Here is a 24,578-nt window from a genome sequence, read left to right as displayed (position 1 = left end):
AATGGAGGATTTTGGAGTGAGCACAGGGTAATATTTCACACTGGCAGACTGTTCTTCCTAACCTTTCAGGACAGCATAAATTTAGTTTTGATTTTAACAAAACATCTCAAATTCAGAACTAGAGCCCCACTATTTTACAGAAATGAAATACTAGAAGTGCCTTCCGTGAGGTGACATAAATAACATTCGGAATGAGCTGGTTTTGTTTTTGAAGTTAAGGATATTTTTAGTACTTAACGCTTATCTTTGGCATTTTTCTTCATCCATATGTTATTTGAGATTGACAAATGTATTTAGTGGACTTTAATCCCCAGGATCTCAATTTTACAAACATTTAAAAGATATAGATTCCAAATTTCTTTTGAATACTGAAGTTCCTAGGAAAGACAGGATAATAGGACTCCCAGTGAGCATCGCATTACACAATGGAGCTCAGAACACATCGTTGTACACTGAGAGTGGACGTTTACAGCTCTCAGCTTTCTACTGTTGGACGACGACAGCATGGCCACTTGAAGAAATGAACAGAGTAAGTGCACAAGGACTCGCCGAAATCAAGACCGCATTAAACACCAAGTGCACTCCCATGACATAGATTTGTAGCAGAAATGTTAAATTTGGAGCAGAAATGTTAAATTTGGAGCAGAAATGTTAAATTTGTTCTACTGAGTAACGCACATAGATGCTTTGTTGATTCAAATTAGATGCCTTGGGGAAAATTTAATAACCTTAGCAAAAAAACTTATTAATAATTTAAGAATCACCATCATCATAAATCACTTGTACAGATATGGATGTGTTCAATACATACATTTACTAATATATAAATAATTCTGTAAAATCTACTACTCAAGGAACTTAAAACTTAATGCGTTGTTTAAAAAAAAGTGGCCATATGGCTCTGCTGGAGAAAGTGATTTATTATGTATATGGCAAAGGGAAAGAAAATGCTTTTTCTTCACATCAATTTTAATACTTAAATTTAGTAAATTTTCTATTACAGTAAGCATTGAAGAAAGTTTCATATGGATGTCCCTCTAACACTCTCCAAAATGGAGAGACAAAGGCAGAAGTTAATTCTTTAAAACAAACCCTACATTGAAAATTATATAGGTTTCTGTTTTTTCTTTTTTGTTTTGTACAAATATAGTCCTATTTTTATACTAATAAACAAGTGGCATCAAAGAGACAACAAACAAAAACAAAACAACAAAAAAACGCTGTCATCTCCACACTCCAAATGTGATTTCGGCAAACAGTTTGTAATTAATTTAGATCAAATTTTTGACTGCAAGTAAATAAGACAATGGTTCCTTCAGCAGACATTGGCTTTCCAAAGAAAGAAGTATAATTCTCAATTGAGAATTATCAAAATCATTGTTTTACAGTTATAAATGTGTCTAAATAAATTTAACTTGTATACAAAGCATCCTTCTGAGATACCTAGAATCCAGGCTAAAAATTAAGAATTCAGGATAAACTACAATTAAAGATATAAGTAAAAAATTACCATCTGATCTAAAGTTTCTTTCAGGAAAAGCAGAGCATAACCCATGAAAGGTAAAAGATGATAGCTCTGTGTTTTAATATTATTTCTACATCGAACTAAGATATTGAGTCACAGTTGAGATCACACATATTCTAAGTGGTTATTTTTCTAAGATAATAAAGATTAGCATGTGGTGATGTTTTGTTATAGTCCAGCTTTGATTTGCAACTTTAATTCTCATTCATTTGTTTATGAAGAGAATTTGGAGGAGGGGGATGCAGTTCCATTAGCTCAGTTAAGAGTTCTTGCCTAGCACGCAGGAAGCCCTGGGGCTAATCTACATACAGCACTGCACAGTCGTGGCAAGGTGATGCACACTTGTAGTCCCAGCAGTCAGGAGGTGGAGGTGAAAGGATCAGAAATGCAAGGCCATCCTTGGCTACATAATGAGTTTCCAAGGACAGAGTAGAATATATAAGACCCTGTCTCAAAAAAAATAGGATTTTATTTATTGATCTTTAAGTTTTACAAATACTATGAATAATAGAAAAGGATTTAAATTATTTGAACATTGTTTAAATTAGCAACTAGAGATGCTGTTTAATGACTTTTCCTGTTTTATTAGTTTTTGGTGGAATTATTTGCACCAGCATTCCAGTTTCATGGCTTCATGAATCACCAAGCTAGTATCGGAATGTACACAACTCATTTGGAGCCCCCCCCCCCCAAAACCCCCATCTTGTAGCAGTATAATATTTCGGAATTCTACTTCCATGTAATTTGAGGTCAGTGCTAAAAGTATGATTTTGCCTTAAATTCACCAGTGACCCAGTTGTGCCATTACAGCTGAGATGGATCAAAGAGAAAGAACTGGAGTAACAGAAATAGAAGCATTTCAGTCAGTGCAAGGGCTATAACGAAACCATCCTGATGTGATACAGAAATCTTAATAGGCATTCATCAGGAGTGTATGAATTTGCCTTTACTCATATTTACTTCCTTAAATCCCTTCAATTATCTTAGCTGGACAGCCACACATTTCACATACACTCTTTTCTTTTGAAACAATGCAATATAGGCCTAGAGAACTGGCTTAGTGGTTAACAGCATCTGATCTCTTCCTGAGAACTGGGACTAGGTTCCCAGCATCCCCATGGCAGGTCAGAACCTTCAGTGACTCTAGTCCCAGTGCACCTATCGCCCTCTTCTGACCTTTATGGACACCAATCATGAACATGGCACAAACAAGACTCACATAGAGAAGATAATCAAGTAAATAAATCTTTTAGAAATGCAATTTAAACACTAATTATGAATTTAGGAAGAAGGAAATATATAATTTGGGAAGATCATCAATGCTTACATGAGAATGGTCAGTATATTAAAATCAAAACTATTTTAAAATTCAGTCGTAATATATAATGCTTCTTTTTACCATATAATTTCTATCTATTTACCATATTATTTAGAGTGGATGGCATTAGAAATTATTGCCAGGGTAAATAATATGGTAAATAGTAAATTTTGAAAGAGAGATTATGCTGTATTTATTGTATGAAAACACATTGAAAACATGAATTGTTTAAGACTCAGAATATTAATTCATATAAAAAAGTGTATTTAGTGGTTTCATTGGTCATAACTCCCTTTTAGCATTCCCCTGTTTGTATGTTAAGACTTTCAAAAAAGCATAAGCCAAGAGTACTTCATGAAATGTTTGATCAAATTGTACAGCATTGTGAGAAATCAGAAGAGAGATGTCAAGCTATTGTTTTATTGTTGGTAAGAATCATATACTTAATAACTTCCAGCTTTCAAGACAATAATTTACATTCAATTCCAAATTCAAACCCATGAGTATAAGGTCATTGGCAGTACAGCCCTACTAAATGCCAAATTTGTAGGTTAAAAAAAAAATGTGTAAATTTCTTGAGAGGTCACAGTGTACTTTGTGAAGTTAATAAAGTTTACAATCTGACTTTTCTTTTATAGAATGTTTCAAATACCAGTCTTCACATTAAAGCCGTACATGAAACATCTACAGAGGTATGGTAAGTGAACGTCTAGAAGCATATCATCCTACCAAAAGCAAGCTGAAGCCATCACTACAATCCCAAGACAACAGAAGGATGACGTCGGCAACTCTACGTCTTAAGCATCTTCTCTGCCTAAATAGGAGCTGCTTGCTGCTTAATTTGAACCCTTCCTGCAGGTAATATTCCCCTTGTCTAAAATACTAATACAGGAACCTTTAAATTAGTGTCTATTGAACTTAAAAACAGAATCCATCAAGTGATAGGCCTCCCAAAATGGCGTCATTGTCAGATCTGGTTAATCTGAAGTGCGTTATCTTCAAATGTTAACTGTTGAGAGACTGGAGCTCTTTTCCTGTCTATAAGAATGCGTTGGGTTTCTGACATGGCTCCTGACTGTTGCAATATCAAGATTGAGTGTGCATAGAATGTTCCGGTACTGTGTCCCTCACCTTAGTGCTCAAGTTCACGAACAGTGCTGCTCACCTCTACTGTGAAAAAAACAGGTTTCTATCTTTAAAGTAGGTCTTTGCTCCTTGACTTAGGTTGGGAATATATTTTGAAGGGAAGATCAATTATACTTTTCATGACATAAGTAGCTCACTACTAATGAATAAGTGTAAAAGCATAACGTCTGAGAATACAATCTTAGAGATTGTATCAGTATAATGAAGTTGAACACTGAGAAGCTATGTAAATTGTCATTTAGTACTTTATATCATTCTTTGAGCTTTCTGCTCAGACCATTAGATTTATATTCTTACGTATCGGTAAAGACTGGATTAAAAAATTAAGAATTAATATGATCAACAAATCTCTGTTAAAGATTCTGCCATTAGGGGCTAGAGAGATGGCTCAGCAGTTAAGAGCACTGGAGGGTCTTCTAAAGGACCCAAGCTCAGTTCACTGCACTCAGATGGCAGCTCGCCACTGTGTATAGCTCTGGTACTAGGATATCTGACAGGCTCACACACACATAGAAATAGGCAGAACACCAGTGTACATAAAATAAAAATAGATCATTTAAAAAAAACAAAATAGCTTGGCTTTCAAAAAAGATTCTCGCATTCTGTCCTGTGTGTGATTCCGTTGATATTCTGACGTGTGCAAGAAGACTGCTTAAGGGGGAAAATAAGGTTTAGATAGAAAAATTCCAGCTACATTTTTCAATCAGTCATTTCCACATTATTTCCAAGGCAACTTAACTTTCTTATTCCAGTTAAGCATGAACTCTAAGGCTCGCTAATAATCTTAAAATAGAGAGTGATGTATTCATAGTTCTGTTGTTTTTTTTTTTTTTTTGGATTTTACACTGTAAGCAAGAGAACAAGCCGTTGCAATATCTGTTAATTATCTGTTGGTGCCGGGGATTGAACCCGAGACCTCATGGATGCTTATCAGGCAGTCTACACTGCCTGAACTTTGTCATCACTCCTCTTCCTTGAAATGAAAGCTGTGTTTTACGTAGTCTAAGCTTTTCATATCTAGTATTTACATGAAAATTTAAATAACATGGTCTTCTTGTGAAGAGCACACCACAGGACTTCAGTTCAATAAACTTCCATAATAAGGACCTGATATAATTACTTAAGCAGTAACATCCCTTTCACCATCGAAGCATAGCTTTACTACATTGTTATTAAATGGACTTCTAATACACATGCTAGGGAAATGTACTTTATGCTACTATATTAGGTAAGAATTTTGTTAGCATACAAAGAATTCCATCACAGCTATCCTCTTATAGTAAGATTTTAGAAATGTGCTAGATGAATGAGAGACTTTTTAATCACGCACACTTAGCATAATCTCTCCCTCCCTGCTTCTCCTCCTCCCTCCCTCCCTCCCTCAATCTCCCTCTCCTTCTTCCACTGAGTATTAGATACCTTGTATGAGGACAAGCTGCTTATCCAACCTTTTAACATGGGATGGATCAAAAACAGTAGAATAAAATGTGGGCAACTACTCCAACCAAAATAATTAAAAATCAAATTAAAAGCTAAGTTTATATCCTGGAAAATACTCAACTCCATTCATATTATCATAACTCCAAAGATATCAGTAACAAAATGTTCTATGGATAATAGGAGCATTATGTAAGCTCAGTGTGAATAAACTCCAAAATAAAGGGAACTGTGTGGTGATTTATTTTCCAAATAGAGGTTTTTCCAAGTCAGGCAAGTCATGACTTTTTCATTTAAAAGTATCTATTATTATTATAGCTAATACTAAGTTCCAATTGTTCCGATTGTGAATCTATACAGATAATAAAATATTGGGGTCATGTTGCATAAAATCTGACGTTAATTGTGATTTAAAAATAAAATCAATTGAAGCAGTGATTCTATAATTATTGAGGTTGTTATCATAACAAAATTGCTAATATAAAAATCAGGCCTTTTCTGTGAGAGAAAAAAATGCTATCCTTTCTCTTTGTCCTATTTAGTGTTGTCTTGGTTTTCGTTCTGAAAGACTGTGTGCATGCCAGAAGTGGAAAAGAAAAGACAAACCTGTTTCTAGAAAAGACTTTTGTTTTCATTGTATCTGTGACGTATAAGTGTCTGTTGGTGAATAGCGACCCCAGCAACAATCACCCCATACAATTTAATATTTGCTATTAGCTGCACATAGTAAGTTCCTTGAAAGGAGGCTGTGGCTTTGCATTCTTTTGAATTCCCCACAGAGCTTGTAACAGCTTGGTTCTAAGAAGTCTTACAAGCCATGAATTCTTTAAGGGCAAAGTCTGTTCATTATTCCATGGTAACCCTGGAAGTTAAAAGAATGCCAGGTATATGTAAGGTACTTAATAATTGTTGGTAGATCTGAATGCATGCTTCCTGAATAGATGATGCAGGACAGATACTGATGTATTCTGAAAGACATTCTAACTCTTGAATTCACACGTTGATTTATCTCAGCGTGATAGTCAATTGTTGAAAAATATAAAGGTTGGAGAGGCCAAGTGTGGTTGCTTTAAGACAGATAAACTCGTTTAGCATCATTTTGGCTACAGCCTAATTATTTTGCCTGTGCTTTTACTATTGTAGAAAAAAAACAAACTTCTGTGTGAAAGAGTGTTTCTTGTGTGGTTTTTACACGATGTAGACAACTTTGCACACATTGTTTTTCTTTGAGATGGGGGTCTCACTCTGTAGCTCTGGCTAGTCATTATTTAGACCAATCTGACCCCAAACTCACAGAGCTCTGCCTGTTCCTACATGCCCTGGGATTAAGGGTGAGCACGATTGTGCCTGACACACTAATGTTCTTTCAAATAGGTGCAGCATCTGTTGCTTGTAATATATTTAATATGTAATGAGTGGAGAAATGGTTGAAGATGTAATTTGTTCTGCTTAGAATCCTAGGGAGAAGTTTTATAGCCTAGGAGAGAAACTTTGGGACTATAGGCACTTTCCTTGTTTTTTCTTTCTCTTTAGTTCAGACTTTTGCCTTAAAACCCCTAGGGGTGATCAACTCTATCCGTTCAGTGATAAAAGATGCATTAAAAGGGAAGGACACGTATAGAATGCAGTGACAAAACTGCTTTGGATTACTTTCACTTCTCACTGACTGCTTAGCTCCATGTACAAGGTGGGAGCAGGGCAGCTTTTGCAATTGCAGTGTCCTCCAAAATGTCGAAAGCTCAAGTGTTTTCCCTGGCAGATCATGGACACAGCCCTACTGACAGTCCCCTATATTAACAGAAGTCACTTAGAGCTTCTTAATTTCAGAAACAAAAGGTAAGAAACACAAAAAGGGAAGTTTTGCTATTCATGTTTTTAAAATATTGATACAGTAACCACCACATCCCCTGTAAGACATAAATGAGATTTCTGATCTTTTAGGCAGGCTCTGCCCACCAGAGCATCCTAGAGCTCTTACGTCGAAGTCCTTCTTAACAGCAGATAGAAGGAGAAACTGGAAGCAGGAAAGGCTTCCTGTCTGCTCTCTACTCTCTCCTCCACAGACTGAATTACTGTTATGAGACGACATACTGCTATGTTAATGTAACTTAAAATTTTACAGCAGGTTGTATGCCCGGAGGCACATTATGGGACCACCTGTAAGCATCTAATTCCGCTGAAAATAATAAATAATTGTGAAGGATCCTCAGAGTAGATACGAATCATGTTGCTCATTCCCTCGGATGTGAATTCTGCTGGATAGAAGGAGATTGGGAACTGTACTCTTTCCAACAAATATGAGTAATCCTTCTGCCCACAAAGGAGTCTGCTCAATGCTATGCCAGACACCTGGGTGCCAGATCTACCCAGCCGTGTGTGTGTGTGTGTGTGTGTGTGTGTGTGTGTGTGTGTGTGTGTGTGCGCGTGCGCGCCTGTTCAGATTTTATAATCCACCTGGAAAAATTACCACATAGCAATTGCTTAAGATAGCACACTAGTTCATTTAAGAACCTTAAAAAAATCATTTTACAGTACAGAATGCTATTTTGCTAGTCTCTATCCAACTTGTTTTCTCTATGAAGGTTCCTTTACATATTTTAATGGAAATAGAATGTCAATGAGAATATCCTAAGGATTCTAAGCATTTAGTGTGTGTGTGTGTGTGTGTGTGTGTGTGTGTTGTGTGTGTGCGCACATCTCTATATGCATGTGGAAACTGGATATTAACTTTGTGTGTCATTCCTCAGGTACCATTCACATTATTTTGTGTGATAGTGTCTCTTATTGACCTGACACTAATCTAGTGGACTAGGCTGATGGGCCATGGATTCTCCCAAATCCACCTACTCCAGTCTTTCTGGGACTGGGATCGTTAAATTTCTGTAATGTCCCCTGTCCCTAGGATGAAGCAAGCACTTTGCTGATTGAGCTACCTCACCAACTGTCAAGTCGTTCTTATTTGTGGGACAGGATTACTATGTGAATTTTTAGCACTGCTAAACAATCTTGAGGTTTTATGGATTGAAAGGTAGAATTAACCTACAAAGTAAATGTATTTTTTACTGTATTTTCACAAGGTAGAAAGGGATTCGATGATCAGTGACTAGCCAGAAGTTACATAGTCTTTGCTACCATAGGCTGAGGAAATTTCAAACACACACACACACACACACACACACACACACACACACACACACACACAGACCCACACACATAAACACACACACATAAACACACACACACACACAGACACACACAGACACACAGACACACACACAGATACACAGAGATAAGAAAGGTGGGAGTAAGTACATTTCAAAAATTGCTCTAATTGTTCACTTGGGCTGAAATTGTATATAAACTCTTTTTAAATGGGAATTTTGGTACTTTTATTTTTATTTTTGACATTTATTTTTAATTTTTGAGTTTTTGAAGTAATATTGTATCTCCCTTGTCTTTCCTGCTTCCAAACCCTTCATATAATGTTGTATGTAAGCTTTATGAATGAACATACTTTTTTAGTCTTAGAAAGGGCCTAAATGCTGCTCTCGGATTGTAAGTCTGATTACCCTTCTCCACAGTGATCACATGGCATTAAGACTACTACACATAAATTACCATTGAAGTACTGAAGATTGGATTCTCGGCGGTATTAAAGTTGACATTTCCTTTTTATTTGTACTGCACAAAGGGTTAATAAGGTTTGCATAACCTTAGTCTTTGATGGCTTTTCAGCAGGCGAGTTCAGGATTGCTGCCAAAACAGATTTTAACCCTTTTAATCAGACTGTGAATAGCCATGGTGCACACAGACCAGAGGATTGTACACGGAAGGCAATATAGCTCTGAATGCAGTTTGACCTGATAGCCAATCAAGGTAATGTTCCTAGAGACGCTTGCCATTTGGGTTGCTATGGTGAGTTTTCATATTTTGTGGAAACCACTGCTAGATGTCTTAAAATAGACCTTTGCCAAGAACAGCATTGGTCCAGCCGCATATGCTGGCAGCACATGGCAAGGTTGCTCAGTTCCCTTCCTTTGTTTTTCGCTCTCCCCCATGGGGCAACTGCTCTAGGCACCAGCCCACTAGTCTGGCAGGCTGAGAATCCAGGAACTTGCTGCTAATTACAATGTTGACAATTCCCAACCTGTTTACAGGCGCCAGCAATCAAACTGCATCCTCTCAAGTGAACCAAAACGCACTCTCTGGCTTCAGCTTCCCAAGGTTCCAAGCTGGCTGTATTAATTACTGTTAACTTAAAACTGTACACTGTTCAGAGGCACCTTAATTAGCTGGTTTGAGGATTGAAAGCTCTCCATTCCACATTTTAACGTATTCTAGTTTTGAGCAAATTTGTGTGACTCTCTCAAACATCTTTCTGTGGACAGCAATGTGATTGTTTTAGGTGTGGTCTCTCACAGCCAATGTGGCCACTGTATTACTTTAAATCTAGCATCAATGTAAACAGAAAGAAAATATTAATGTTTTTCCTTTTTCCCCCTTGTTTTCTTTCTATTTATATCTCCAAGTTTTTAAATTTGGATTTGTCTTAGAATTAGAAAATGAATGGGTATAGTTCTTTGCACTTATCATGTCACAAACAGCAAGTTGTTCTAGCATCCTTTTGTCTTGGCGAACAAGGTACATACATATTCCATACATCTTCCTAGGGAATCTCCACTTGTGACGTGTCCTCTGATGAGAGACAACAGTCTTTCCCCTATAATAACAAATCTCTTCGTCTTTGTAAGTCGGGTGACCACAGAGATGAATCACCCTACGAGCCCCCAAAATGCTAAGCACTCACAGGTAGTCTGCGTACGCCTGCCTGTGGCAGAGCCCCACGCAACTGTCACAAATAGCACAGCAGAAGTAAGCAAGCCCTGTGTAAAATTGAGAACTTTATTTTGACTCTGAATTATTCCGAGAGCCAATCTGTCTTCCTTTATTCAGCAAGAAAGCTTTGAATACCTACAAAATCTAACAGAAGGAGAGTAATTATAATTTTATATTGTATATTAGAAGTGGATTGTAAGTTAGGCGAGTGGTTCATGCCTATAATATCAGTATCTGAAGTGATGAGGCAGGAGAATCATGAATTTGAGCCATATCAGCAAAACCCTAATTCATCAAACACACGCACACACACACACACACACACACACACACACACACACACTCTCATATGCATGTATGGTCACGTGGTATTATTTATATCCTTTTGTATGCAAACATCATTGGATCAATGCTAATAACCTTATTTTAAATTCTCTCAATGTGCAAAACCACTTGAAATTAGAGTAAGAGATTTAAATCAATCCATTAAAAGAAGTTTCTTCATTTTTTTTAAAATTTGGCCTATACAATTTTCCCAGACTTATTTACAAAATAAGTATAAGCACACTGCAGGTCTTTTCATATATTTGGTGCATTTACACCTGTATAGATCATCTGTGAGCTTAAAATGTTCAGAGTGGTATAAAATTGGGTAAGAAGTATGACGGGTATTAAAAAGATGTAGGAAGTTATGTCAGACAGTAAGAAGAGCAAAGCCATCAGGAACACTCTGTATTGAAATTCCCTATGCTGTTTTAGGAGCATGGCTTCGAGGAGGAATGGCATACAAGTTCAGTATTTATTCATTTTGTCATGAAGATGTTCTTTCGGTTCTAGGGCTGCATAAGTAAAATCTAGGAATTGTATTAAATGGCTGAGATACTTCTCAAAGCAACTAAACTGTGAAGTTATTTTAAGCCTGTCCTAAACTCATGGAATTTTGAATTCTGTGTGGATAAGAGACTGAGGAATAGTTCTATCTGAAGAAGATCAGTAATCAAGAGCCCATTCTGTGTCTCTGCAAATAAAGGTTAGAAAGAAGAGTGTCCACCTTCTGCATCTTTACTTGGTAAAGTTAATTAGTAAATAGTTTTCCTCCCTAAAGGGGGAACTAATTGCACTGAGTAGAAAAACTAAACTCATAAAACACGACTGCCTGCTCGTTATATCTGGAAATATTGCTGATAAGGTCTTACAAATTTTCCTGGTTTACATGCTATCACAGTGTGATTTAAATATAACATGCTTTCCAGTAGAATAAAATGATTAAAATAAAAAGTCTTTATTTGAGTGTAATCCCCTCCCCCTTAGCCAAGCTTGCCTTTTCAGAGAGATGATGTTTCCTGTGATTTGAGAAACATTATCATGCCAAAAGGAATATTTATACATGCAAGCTAGGCCCATTGTGTGTTCAGATGATTCAGATTATTTTGAATGTGAAATTCTATACACCACGATGTGAGTTTCTTCTTAAATAAAAACAGCAAGAATGCTCAAATATCATTTAAAGTCACATTATGAAGTAATTCCTTCTACACTAATAAATTATATAAACTCATGATTGGCCACTGCCCATTACAGCTGGAAAAGAGATGCTGAATTTGAATAAAGACAATCATTCTAAAGTTTCCCGGAATTTGTGTTTTTTCTAAGGGGTATTGATGCCAATTATTAACTCTATCAATAAAAGATCCACAATGCCTTATTGTCCTGTTAAATCTCTCACCTCAAACTGCAGATTCGTTTATGCAATCCACACCCTGAATGCTGTTATCATGATCTATCTGTATTATTCAACTGTTGTCAAGTTCAGTCTTTCTCTACCCAAATTTCCATATTCAAATGTGAAACTGTCTCCAAAGGGTAACATTGGATGCTACTTTTAAGAAATGTAACGTCCACAGATAACGGAATCCTGTTTGTGGTAAACATTCTTCTTTCCCTCTGTCTTCGTCTTTCACAGAGTTCTGCAGCTGGCATTCGGGTAACTACTTTCGACATCAGAAAGTACCAGGATGCGTTCTAATACAAGGACAAATAAATGGCTTTAAAGCCTTATGTTTCTGCTCCCTGGAAGCTAAGTGAAATTGGTTGTTAACGAAAGCTCTGCAAATTTTTAAAATCTATCCTCAATGTATTAAATGGACAAGCTTTATAATATTACTGACCTACAATTGGACAGTTTGTAAATCATCTGATCGAAGCAACAGCTGACAAAGTGTATTGTCTTCATTTTTAGAGAACGGATATTATATTCTTGGAGATTAGCAATGTACTTACTTATAGTTATTGTGCTTGGGATACTTCGGAATGTCACAGCTTTCAAAAGAAGTGATAACCTAGTCTGCTTCCCTAATAAGTGGTGGAAAACATTTTAAGCTATGGAAATGTAATTATTATACTATGTGATATAAACCTCTATTGATTGACAGTTTGTTTATGAATATTACAGGTAGTTATAGTTTTAATTTTAAAGAAAATACAGTAAGTGATGAGTCCATGAAATGATTTCCCATTATTGTAGATTAAACAGTTGTTTGCAATTTAACAAATAAGTCAACTTTGAACAAAATGTCTTTATAGATTTTTCGATTATATACGAGTTATATATGAAGAGAAAATGGGTAAGCAAATTTGAGAATTAGAGTTTATGTTAACATTTAAATGCATTCCACACCACAACCAATTTTATAGAATAGCTACTTTTACAATGTTATTAGAGAAGGGACATATAAGACACTGATATCAACATCTATCCTAAAAACAATTAATGTTTTCAGTCAATTGATTTGTATTTTTGAATACCTACTATGTGTCAGATGGTGTAGTCACAACTGTAACAGTTCATTCTATAATATTCTACTTAAATTTTTCACACAAAAATTGATCCTATAAACAGAATAAGGTGCTAATACCACATTGTACTCTCTTTTAAAAATATAATTAAATTTAACAGTGTATATTTTTAAAGATTAAATTTAAGAGTATAAACATTCTACAAAGCTGAGTGCTTACTCTCTCACTATATGTATATATATAAATTTATACATATATAAATATATATTTGACAAAGTATAGACACATATGTGGTGCATGTGTGAGTTTGTGTGTGTGTATTTGTGACTTTGAACAAAGTTGCTTGTGATTTGCTCTCATTATGCAGAAATACTCCTGAGACTGTTACTGGTCAGGGAGTGTCTAGCATATCATATGGCCACAGAGATAAGAGAACTTCCAAGATAACCCATGAGGATGAACTTTAAAATTTTTAACATTTTTTTTGTGATATAAACAAATAAGTTCAGGGTGAAAAGGTTTTGGGCATTTTCAATTTGCTTCATGTTTTAATAATTAAATAAAAATAATTAAGAATCTTGAGGATCACTTTGTCTGATGTAAATGTTTCTCAGTAGCTCTGAAACATCTCAGTAATAGCTTTCATCTGCATTTCATCTGTATGGGAAAGGAGGGGTAGGACTCAGACAAAAGTTTAAGAAGGCTAAAGCATTTTATCCTGGATTCAGAAAGCCTCAGAAATCGGAGGCCTTGAAAGCGTCTAAACCGAAATCTACTGAGGAAACCAATGAGGATCAAGAAGCTATTGTGACAGATTCTTGTTCAATATAGAGTCTGCGTTCAGAGGAAGGTTTTCTAGTTTTTATCCCAAAGTCTTTTCAAGCATAGGACATACTGTTTCCCTATGATAAGTGTGATTAGAGCTTATGTGATTAAAAAAAAAAGGCTGAAGGTTTTCCATAGGACTTAACTTTGAACTTAATTCTTTGATTTACCTTGCTCGGTAAAGACAATCGCAGCCTATTAAAAGAATGGCTATGAAACAAAGTGCGTGTGAACCTCAGTTCAGAATCATGCTGTAACATACATGCTTTGACTTTCGTATGAAAAACTATGCATATAATTTAAAATCTTACTCTAAAATGTTTTAATCAGGTAGGAAATTATTTTTCTAATGATATTTCTGATGAAATATTAATTAGTAACTTTAAACTTGTGACTTCTCAGTTGACCTAAGTTGACCATACATGCTCAATAGAAAAAAAGACGTCATTAGTTCTTATTAATATGTAGGATAACAACAATAGGAACAGAAATTAAGAAATTATTAATTTTCTAAGGATGTACAACCGTGATAAAAATTGTATCATCTCTATGTCATTCAAACTGTAAATCAGAACTACTTTAGAGTTGCATAACTGTTGCCTTCACTTTGGAACACAATGATGCAAACTGTGTATGAATCAAGAGTATAGTATTAGTGATTAGATTGTGATTCTGTCCTTTTAGGTTGAAGTTAAGTGGGTGAGATTCAGGAATAAGGCAACAAAGGAAATGTAATGAGGCTTGTTTTACATTCTTAGAATTGAACATTGAATTAGCGGAAGGGTGGATTTGTAGATTTGAAAAAACTTCTGATTTCAGCTCTCCCCATATATGTGTTTATTTACAATACTTTGGATTAGTATGATACTTTAAAAGTGTATTTTCACAAACGCCTGTACAGATGTCATCAGATATTTTAATTGTCTTTGAAAATCAGGTTCTCTTACTTAACTTACATCATAATCAATCGGGATATAACAGAATTCCGACTTAAGATATTTAATCACAGATTTGACATCTGGATAGCAATGCAAATATCACACTGTGTTTCTTTTATTGCTACTCTTTACTCAATAATCAACTAATTAATGAATTCAGAACCCTTTACAGGGAAATGTAAAACTTTTCCATTTTTCTTTTTGTCTCATACTTTTGCATATTGATTGCCATGCCTTTTTAGTTGAAAGGGTTATTTTATACCTTCCAGCAAAATGGTATGAAGCATTCTTCAATTCCACCCAAGGCTTCTAAATAATGATTCAACATACAGGCACCCTAAGAGAAAACAAACATTTACACATACACACACACACACACACACACACACACACACACACACACACACAAAGAAACCGTACTATAAAATGTGTTGCTTAAAACTTACTTATCCGTTATGTTTTAATTGTGTAAGTACCTACAACTAAGAAAGGATTCAAGTATTCTGAGATCATTGGTAACGTTTTTAAAGCAAATTTACTTTGTAGAAGGCATGGCTATCTAACATTCTGATAATATCCTTTTATCATATCTAATACAAAGAAAGCCATATCTGCTCAGTGTAAAGAAGATGATGAGTAATGGTTCTCAGCTTCCTCTTATCTCCTCTGTGGCCTCATCTTTCTCCTCTGTTCTACACAAAGTGCAAAGGTAGTTCCTACCTTTCCCATCACAGTCATGCTCATTTCCTATTTTTTCTGTTGAAAATTTACCATCATTAAAATGAAATATAATGAGAGAAAAAAAAACCAACACAATTGATGGATGTTTCCACCTATCATGTTACTCTGTCAATGCTTTTGTTTGTCTAGACTGCAATCAGGAGCTCCTGTTCTAGATTCACACTAGTGAGATACCAGGAATTTGTTCTAGAGTTGACAATGGCTTCAGGAAATATGACTAGTTATTGAATAGTATTTTATGAAAATCATTAATAGATTTTTTCTTTTTTGTGTATATTAACATAGGAATCTACCTGCACACAGGAAGCATCTATGCATCTTTAGTCCTGAGTTCAAGTTCCCTGAAACTTGGTGTAAGCAGCAACACCAGAACACAACTCACAACCACAGAGAAGAAAATAAAGAAATCCTTTGTAAAATCCAGTCTCTGTCAGACTCCTTACCTGAGACTCAGCAGCAAACAATTAGGCAAGATGATCTTTCTTACACCTGTTTATGAATAGTATGTGACTTGAGCGTTCACAAATATAATACCCACTCAGGTGCTATAGGCCAAAGCTCTTATCAACAGACCATGTATGAAGGCTATAATTTTTGAGCATTTAGGAAGTCTTGTTTAAAGAAAAATTAATGATGAGCGAAGCATTCCTAAGTTTTTGCCCATCTCTTTTCATTACACCATAAGTGATATTATCCAGCAAACAAAGAGTCTAAACAATACCTACAGCCACTTAGGAAATAGAAGTTCTCTTCATTTCTTAAAGACAAAGCCAATATTATAAAGATAACGCCTATTCTTCTCCAACATGGACCTTAATGGAAAAGGTATCTCTGTGTTCTAATGTGCAAGCCACCAACAAGCACTTTGCACGTCTTTCCTGTTGGCTAGAAATACTGACAGTATAAAAGCACTAAGTGGCTAGTTGTGATGTAATTTTAAAGACTGTGCCTTCTGACTAAAAACAATAGGCTATCTGGTCACAAAAACAACTGATCACAGTCAGGTCTAGTTAATAAAGTTTGAGTTGATTTGTCCCTTCATTTTAAGTTCCTGGACTGGGAAAATGCCCCCATCCCCAATAATCTAAAACAGAAACCAGTTCAGTGAGACTGACACCTATTGGAAACTTTCAGAAGTAAATAATTCTCCAAGAGAAAATTTAAACCACGCAATCCGAAGAAAATCAAAACACTTCGTTTGTCATAGCATGAGGAGACGCCTCCTTTCTCTTTCCATTCCTATTATCCCACTCTAAAACTTATTATTCATTTATGAAGCGATTTCAATCATGAGCTGAAGCGCCAGTGCCAAAGAACTGAATGAAATAGCTTATTTTCCAGAAAAGATCTTGCTTGTTCACACAACAAATGATGGACTATATGTGACTCTTCCATTTCTCCTTCCAACACCAGGCCCTCAGCTGGTCTGCCCTTAAACCTTCCACATCTAGTCAACCAGGAGGAGAGAGACTAAGTTTCCAGGTAGAGCTAGCAGCTAGCAGCTACCCAACACCACTTCTCTCTACTTTTCTAATTTCCAAGGAAACAACTACACCCATAGACACATTGTATGTTGTTAGATTTTTAACAAGCACAATATTTAAAAGTCCTTAATCACCAACTGGTGGATCCCTAAGAAAGACAGTTCGTGGAATAATAAAAGAAAGAACCTTAGTTACGTATTTTTTTTTCTTGATATGACAGAATGTTGCCTGCAAAGACAGCTTCTGTTTGCTTCTTCACCCCTTTGTGATAATGGGCGCATTGCCAGGAGTCTGAACAGGACCACACCCGTTTCCCCTCTTATCAACATAGCTACAAGACAAGTGCTATCAGTCTGGATGGCTTGGGACTCATCTAGGGGCCAGACACATAAACGTAGGAAGAGGGAAAGAGAGGTCTAGCATGGGGGACCCTTCACTACAGGATCCAGTGCTGGAAGAAAGGGAAGACCTTACACCGGAAAGGCTGTTTTTCCAGGGCTCTTGCAGTTTCTCTGGGGGTTCAGCTTGCTCTTGTGAGCAAGGACCCAGTAGAGAGAATGCAAGGCCTGCAAGGAGAAATACTCCAGAGGAAGAAAGTGACTGGGCTTAGCTGATCTTAGATTGGGTCCCGGGTACCCCACAAAGGAGAGCTGCTTTTATTTCTCCAGCAGCTTCGACTTCTCTAGAATTCAGTCTTCTTCACAGCCTCAAGCAAAAGCAACCAGCAACGCGCAAGGGAGGAAAACCGATCTTAAGTCTAGCCGTGCCTGGTGGAACCTTCTGGGAACCTGAATCACTCTTGTCCCAGCGTTTCTCCTCCCACCTTTGAAGCGCCACCACCCAAGGAACCGGCAGCCTCCAAAGAGTAATAAAAACAAGCGAACTGCACAGCCAAGAGGTCCGCTGACAGCTAGGGTTGAGTTCTCGAGTCTCTGCCCTCGCCATCCACCGCAGTGAACCATATTTTTCCGGCTCCAAGGAACACCTTAAACTCTTGCTAGGTCCGCTTGCCCCGGGAGTGCCCGGGCCTGATGGAAGGGGTCGCGCCAGTGATTGCTTGCTCCTTGCTAGGAGGGGACGCATCCACTTTGCTTTATGGTCCATTAACATTATAAACAGACAAGAATAGTGGAGGGCTTTCTCTTCCTCTCCTCACTCTGCTGCAGACCCGAGACTAAGAACGTATCTTGATTTTGCTGATGTTTGAGACTCATCCCAAAGGCAGAGGTAGGGAAGGCAGCGCTGGAGAAGTGTCCCAAAGAAACTGGACATCTGAACAGTCACTGCCTGCCCCAGCCTCTTTCAGAAAGGTTCCAGCTCTGTGCCACAGTGCCACCAATCCGATTACCAGCCTGCTTCTCCACCTCTTCGCGGAGAATCCGAAAAGAAAATAGGGGCTCCTCAGAGACCCACAACACTTGTAATCAAAGTTCCACCGGGACCCAGCCCCCTGTCCCCCCGCCCCTCCCCTAGCTTGGTTGCCAGATCTGCTTGCTGAGCAGCTCGGCCGGTCCCGGTCGCGGGTGGGGCTCCGGCTCCACCCCAGGCCAGAGATTCGCGAAGTCACGAGCTTGGACAAGCTTGCCCCGGGGCACCTTCGCGCACGGACACGCCCTTTTTGCCGAGGCATGCCCCAGGCGACCCTCTTCCTTGCTCTAGCTCAGCGCTCTGAGGAAACTGGTCCAGGCCTTTTAATCCTCTACAACTTTAGAGAATCTTTCAGATTGGCACTTTTGTCACCCTGCCCTCTAGGAGAGAGAGAAAGAGAGAGAGAGAGAGAGAGAGAGAGAGAGAGAGAGAGAGAGAGAGAGAGAGAGAGAGAGAGAGAGAGAGACTACTCAAATGGCCCCACAGCCCGGGCTTCAGAGACCCTCTTCCTTTCTCCGCCTCTCCCCTCCCTTCTCCTCCGCCTTGCCCCCCGCCCCCAACTCCGACGCGCACCCCTCCCCCTTTCCTTCTAAAAGCGGTCTGGGTCACCAGAGGTGCCAGGAAGATCCAGAACGAAACCACCCGAGGAAAAGAAAACATAAAAAGTGCTACCTTGGCAACCGGGAGCTTTTAGTGGCCAGCTGGTGGGCTGGGAGGGGCGGCTGCTGCCCGCCTGCCGCTGGTACTCTCCTCGACTACGCGTATTCTTAAGCAATAACAACGTAATCCGTATTATCCACCCAAGAATACCCGTCACCGAAGAGAGTCAGAGGGCCAAGCTGCCGCTGCCTCTGCCTCTGCTACCGCTGTCACTGCTGCCGCTGCCGCCGCCACCACCAGAAAGAACTCTTGCTGCGGAGCCCGCCCCTGGCTAGGGCTGGGCTGAGCTTGACCGGGACCATAAATCCATAACTCGATTTCCCTAAAGAAGGCTCCAAAGCTGTGCTCTGTTGCTTCCTGCCCAGATCTTCCAAATGGCTGTTCTATTTCCAATTCTGAAAGACAAATCACAGAACCAGCCACTTAACACACAACAGGCAAGTGCTTTCTTTCCGCCAAGCAGAGCCTAGGTGCCAAGGATCTTTGGGGAGTGATATAAGTAGTAACCTTCAGTGTACCTGGTGATCACCCAGCGCTTTCCTTGGTATTTGCTCTGCTTCATGCGGACTCTGGTCATGGCCAGCCCACTCTAGGTGCTTTGATTGAGTGTCATGGCAGCAAGCGAACCCTGTAGAAGACATGCATAGTTAAGCACACAAATATCACAAATGCATTTGCCTGGATGGCTTCAGGAGGAAGTGAGACTCGAATCAAGATCGGGTCATGCATTGGTGGAATTTTCAACAGTGTGTTTTGGAAATGCACTCTCTCAAGCTTGAAAAATCACAGAAAATAAACAGTCATTCAATTTACTACTTGAAATCAAATACTTATAGATCTGCAAAAAGGCATCTCCCCCTTTGAAGGCCTTAGAGCTATATACAACGCAATGGATTTTAAAGGGAGGGAAAGAGCTTCGAGGCACAAAATAATTAAACCCATTTTCCATACGATCTGAACTCACTAAGTTGACAAGCTGGTAGAGCTTCTAACGTTTAAGCACCATCATTTAGAACTGCCAGGGTGTTTAATTTCTCAGCTCACCCTTTCAGTACTCACTATGAATACACACTGTGCAATGTTGGGAACACCTTGATAGAAACCCCTTTGGAAGCTCTGTTCTCAAGTAAATAATTTTAAGAAGGAACCCAGGAAAAAAGAAACCCATTCCCAAAGTGACTAATTTTGACATCAAGGGAAAAATCCCCGATTCCTTGATGATCTACATGGCTCTTACTTGAGCAGCTTTGTCCTGAGATCCTACAGTGGATATACCAATAGATGGGGGTTTATTGTTCACTCAATAAAATGGACCAGTGAAATGCCACCACCCAGGACATGCTGCAGCTCCATTAGAAAGTTCTCAATTTGTTTCCTGCTTTACTTTCAAATAGATGACAGTACATCTGTGTGAGTGGAGGGGAGGAACACGGAAAGGTGGCAACAGACATGATTTCTGAAATTATGTAAGTGCAAATAGCTCTTCATCAAGGAGTAATTATGTAACAGTCTCTCCCACCACCACAACTCATCTCTGACTGACCTGGTTGTAATTTAAGGTACTTAGGCTGTGCCTCCTCTCATTATTGTTTTTTGATATAATACTTCTCCAGGCAGACCAACTCACTCATCATTTTCCTGACACATTACTTACAAGCAGAAAAACCAAGATGAATTCTAGATTTTATGATTTAATGTTTGCCTGAAATAACTTAAAAGAAAAATAGTACTTCCCACCGACTACAGCCTATTTTCGCAGTATCTTTTTAGGTAACTCCGAGTACATCATTTACCAAAAAGATTCACGCCAGTGAAACAATTAATAAATACTATTTGCTGCCATTACCCAACGTAGATGTAAAATGGAGCTTTTCTCTGGTACTACAACCAGTAAGAGAAAAAAAAATCAAGAAAGCTGACAGGTTCCCTTTAGCCTGAACTCCTAGAAACAAAAGCCCTTAGGGAAAGTAATGAAATAGTCTATGAGCAAAGTGTGCATTTCCTCCTGAACTCTTTTATTTAAAAATCTCAACTACCTCGGAAAGCAAAACAAAACGCACTGTACAGATAGGATTTGATTTACTAAATGGAATGGTTTTCAAGTCAGAAGCATGGTCAAGGCACACAGACACATACACACACCCCGCATACACACATTCTCCTCATGCTGTAGAATTACGGCATAAATGCCCACACAGCTTTTCAGTGCTTTCCAAGTACTTTCCCTTAGTTTATCACGATTCCGGAAAAAAAAATATCACACACACACACACACACACACACACATATACACACACACGAACACACACACGAACACACACAGAGACCCACAGACTAGCATGCTTTAAAAAAAAAATCTGGAACAAGGCAGGCGATAGGTTTTCTTCCTAACCAAGCAACAGAGTCAGCCCTTTCCCTACATACCAAATGCTCCACACTTCAGCACCTGGACCAGTGGACAGCTCAGCCCAAGCGGACAACCCGCAGCACTCCCAACAGAACTGACGCTCTGAGCTCTAACCACACACAGCTCTCGAGTGCTTCAGCGGGGCAGCCTGACTTACGAGAACACCATTTCCTACGAGACCACTGCCGCTGGGTGCATATTCAATTCAAACCTCCTTAAGCTGTCGGATTTCCCCCACCCATCCACCCTCCCCACCGCCCCTCCACCCTCCACACAAAAAACGGAAAAGGGAAAAAGCCCAATACTACCAGGGCGTTTGTTGATCAACTTACACTTTCCTCTCGAATATTTAAGTACCGCTATCAGAGCAAAAGCAGCGGAGGCTTAGGTCCGCATTAAGTACCTTTGTTCGTCGACTCCTGCAAGCCATGTTTATTAGAATCTACAATTCCCTCGCGTCCTAATAACTGAAGGTGTGTTTTTCGGGCAAGGGGTTCTTTCAGCACCTTTTGATCTCTCAAGGCCACTGCGACTGTGGCAGTGTTCCTCTGTACTTCCCCACCCTGTCCCCCACTCCCCAGCACCCATCCTAGCTAAAGGCTTGGTAATTAAAAACCAAATATACATAAAGCGAGCTACAAAACAATCGGTTTAGAAAATAAGGCAATTAAGCTAAAGCAGAAATATTCTCATTCTCTCTCTCTCTCTCTCTCTCTCTCTCTCTCTCTCTCTCTCTCACCCCTCCCTCCTTCACTCCCTCCTCCCTCCTTCTATCTCTCCTTCCCTCTCAAGTAGAAAGGGGGAAAACACGGAGGAGAGGGAAAAAATCGGGAGGAGGGTGGTAGTGGACTCCTACAATCAATGGCAAAACACTATACACATCGTCACTGAGTAACACTCTCTCGGTCTCAGACAAAAAGAAACCCATTTACCGATGTAAACATAGTCGCCCTCTCCCACACATCCTACATCCTTTGCTGAGATTTGTCTGCGGTATCGCAGGTATAGCAAAGTAACTGTCACAAATCCGTCTAGAATGAAGTGCTTACCCTCTAAATCCAGGTTGCCCGCTGAACTCCAACTGTGTGCAGAAGCCAGGAGTCATCCGATGGGCGGCGAGGCAGGCTTGGGCAGTGGGAGCCGCTGCTCTCTGAGCGCCCGGTTACAGTGTTAACAAGCCCTGGGAAGGGACCTCATCGCCTCTCGCTGGCTGTGCCCCAGTGCCTTCGCGTGGTGGCGGCTTGCTCATGCTTCGGAGGAGTCCCAGGCGAGAGCCTTCAGCTGATGCGAGCTTCCAGAAAGGCGTGGGGAAGGGGGGAAAATCATCTAATGCAATCAAATCGATCTGATCCACACCATCTGTCGCCTGCCACTATACACAAACGTTAAAATAGGAAAACGGAAAACACTGACAGCCCGAGAGGCTTGGTCTGCAAAGAGTTCATTTTTAGCAGAGCATAATTGGGTATGGTCGGCACACAGTTACAAAAGCCGCTGTTAACCATCCAGTTGTGGACCCCGAACATGCTAATGGTGGATTAATTGAGGAAGATCTGACGTGTGAGCTTCATAGTCTCTTATTCATGACTTCCCAATGGGAAAGGACCAATGCCTTGTGGGACTATGGTAACATACAGTCAAAAAGCTGCTAAGAAAATGGCTGTGTGTTCACAGCACCTCTCTCTGATAACAAACATATGTCGACTAAAACGGTTTAGTAGAATGGGAGGGGGTGTTGGAGAATAGAATTCTCATTCCCCGTGGTAAGCAACCCCCATATTCTTTCCTTAAAGAAAAGCAAAAAACATATACATCTTTAGCATACTGAGGAGAAAAAAGGATGCTTTTAAAGCTTTTTTTTAAAAAATTAATTTTTAAAATCAAGACTAAACTGTCACGTAAAAGAAAGGGAGCGCTTATATAGCAGTTCTTAAAAAAAAAACTATCATGCCTTTCCTTACTGTGATCAAAATATATGCACAGCATATGCTGTATATAGAAACAACCTAGTAAATACCACTAGCATTGACTCGGGGTTATTTGTTCCTGATCCCCTCTTTGACTTATTGAAATCAGGATGCCTTTTAGGGAAACATTTTGTATCATTTAAAATTGATTTAGGAAACATAGGGTGCAATTATAGGGAGGAGACAAGGGAGAGTTTTTAAAAATTAAGTTTTGCAGTCACCCCTCCCACCCATACACCTTTTGGTGTGTCTTTGATCTGTAGTAAACACTTGATGGGGGGAGAGATGGGAATGTGGGAAAGGGTAGAGATATCAGGAAGAGGAAAGGGGTGTATGCTACCAATAACCAATAAATTCTATTCTATTTGTAACAGGAAAAAATAGGGAGATAAAATATATCATACCCTGTCAATTATGATATTTGAATGCATACCAGCATTCAAAATTAATGTTTTAGATATGGAGGGAAAGCATATTTCAAACAGTGTTTGACTGCCCCTCACCTATTTGCAATTTTCAGATATTTTTAAAGGAGTATCATAAGAGAGTTTATTCTATATGCATGTAGTATTCTTTTATTACCTGTTATAAATATGCTATGGTTCTCTGATTTTCACATCTATTTGAAAACAGATAATAATATTCACTTTATTCTGCTTTTTAAAAAAGTACATTAATTTTTTTTTTTTTAGTAAACAATTAGTATTTAAGATGATTCTCCAGGTAGCTGAATGTGTCTACTGAAAAACTCTGATAATCTCTTTAAGAAAAAAACTGAATTAGATTAGTCTAAAAATATAGCTTGAAGACAAATCAAACAATTTACCTGATCTTTTGTTTCAATATACATTAATTAAGCACTCTTTCCAACCTACACAACATTCCAGGGTCAAAGTCAGAATTTCAAGTCTAATAGTACAGCAGCCTTAGCTGTCATTCGCGTCAAGCTATTGCCCCCTGCAGGTCAGGTTGAAACCGCAGGCAGATTTTGGCCAGGTCTTCAAAAAAAATTATGATAGTTAAGTTATTCAGGTTCAACCAACATGTAAGTAGGCTCAAACTTTCACCTTTGGTTTGATTTTATTTAAAGTATTGGTTTAGAAAAAGCTAGGCATTCATAAAATGAGCAT

The 24,578-nt window shown here is 38.7% G+C and overlaps 1 long non-coding RNA gene and 1 other non-coding gene across 3 annotated transcripts in view; both read right to left on the bottom strand.

The window, feature by feature from the left end:
• LOC120100931 (uncharacterized) overlaps positions 1-23,169 on the bottom strand; it is a 113,285-nt gene extending 90,116 nt beyond the window's left edge. For both annotated transcript variants that reach the window (XR_010064399.1, XR_010064398.1), the window contains exons 1-3: positions 22,531-23,169; positions 19,593-19,702; positions 19,087-19,469 (exon numbers count right to left, since the gene is read on the bottom strand). This is a non-coding gene — a long non-coding RNA (uncharacterized LOC120100931). The remainder of the gene's footprint in view (positions 1-19,086; positions 19,470-19,592; positions 19,703-22,530) is intronic.
• On the bottom strand, positions 19,149-19,250 carry Mir137 (microRNA 137). Its single transcript, NR_031883.1, has one exon. It is a non-coding gene; the product is annotated as a microRNA 137 (primary transcript).
• Positions 23,170-24,578: the final 1,409 nt, after the last annotated feature.

Source organism: Rattus norvegicus, chromosome 2 (assembly GCF_036323735.1).
Source record: "Rattus norvegicus strain BN/NHsdMcwi chromosome 2, GRCr8, whole genome shotgun sequence".
Lineage (NCBI taxonomy): Eukaryota > Metazoa > Chordata > Mammalia > Rodentia > Muridae > Rattus > Rattus norvegicus.
The sequence above is the reverse complement of the archived record's forward strand: the minus strand, read 5'-3'. Positions and strand labels throughout refer to the sequence as shown.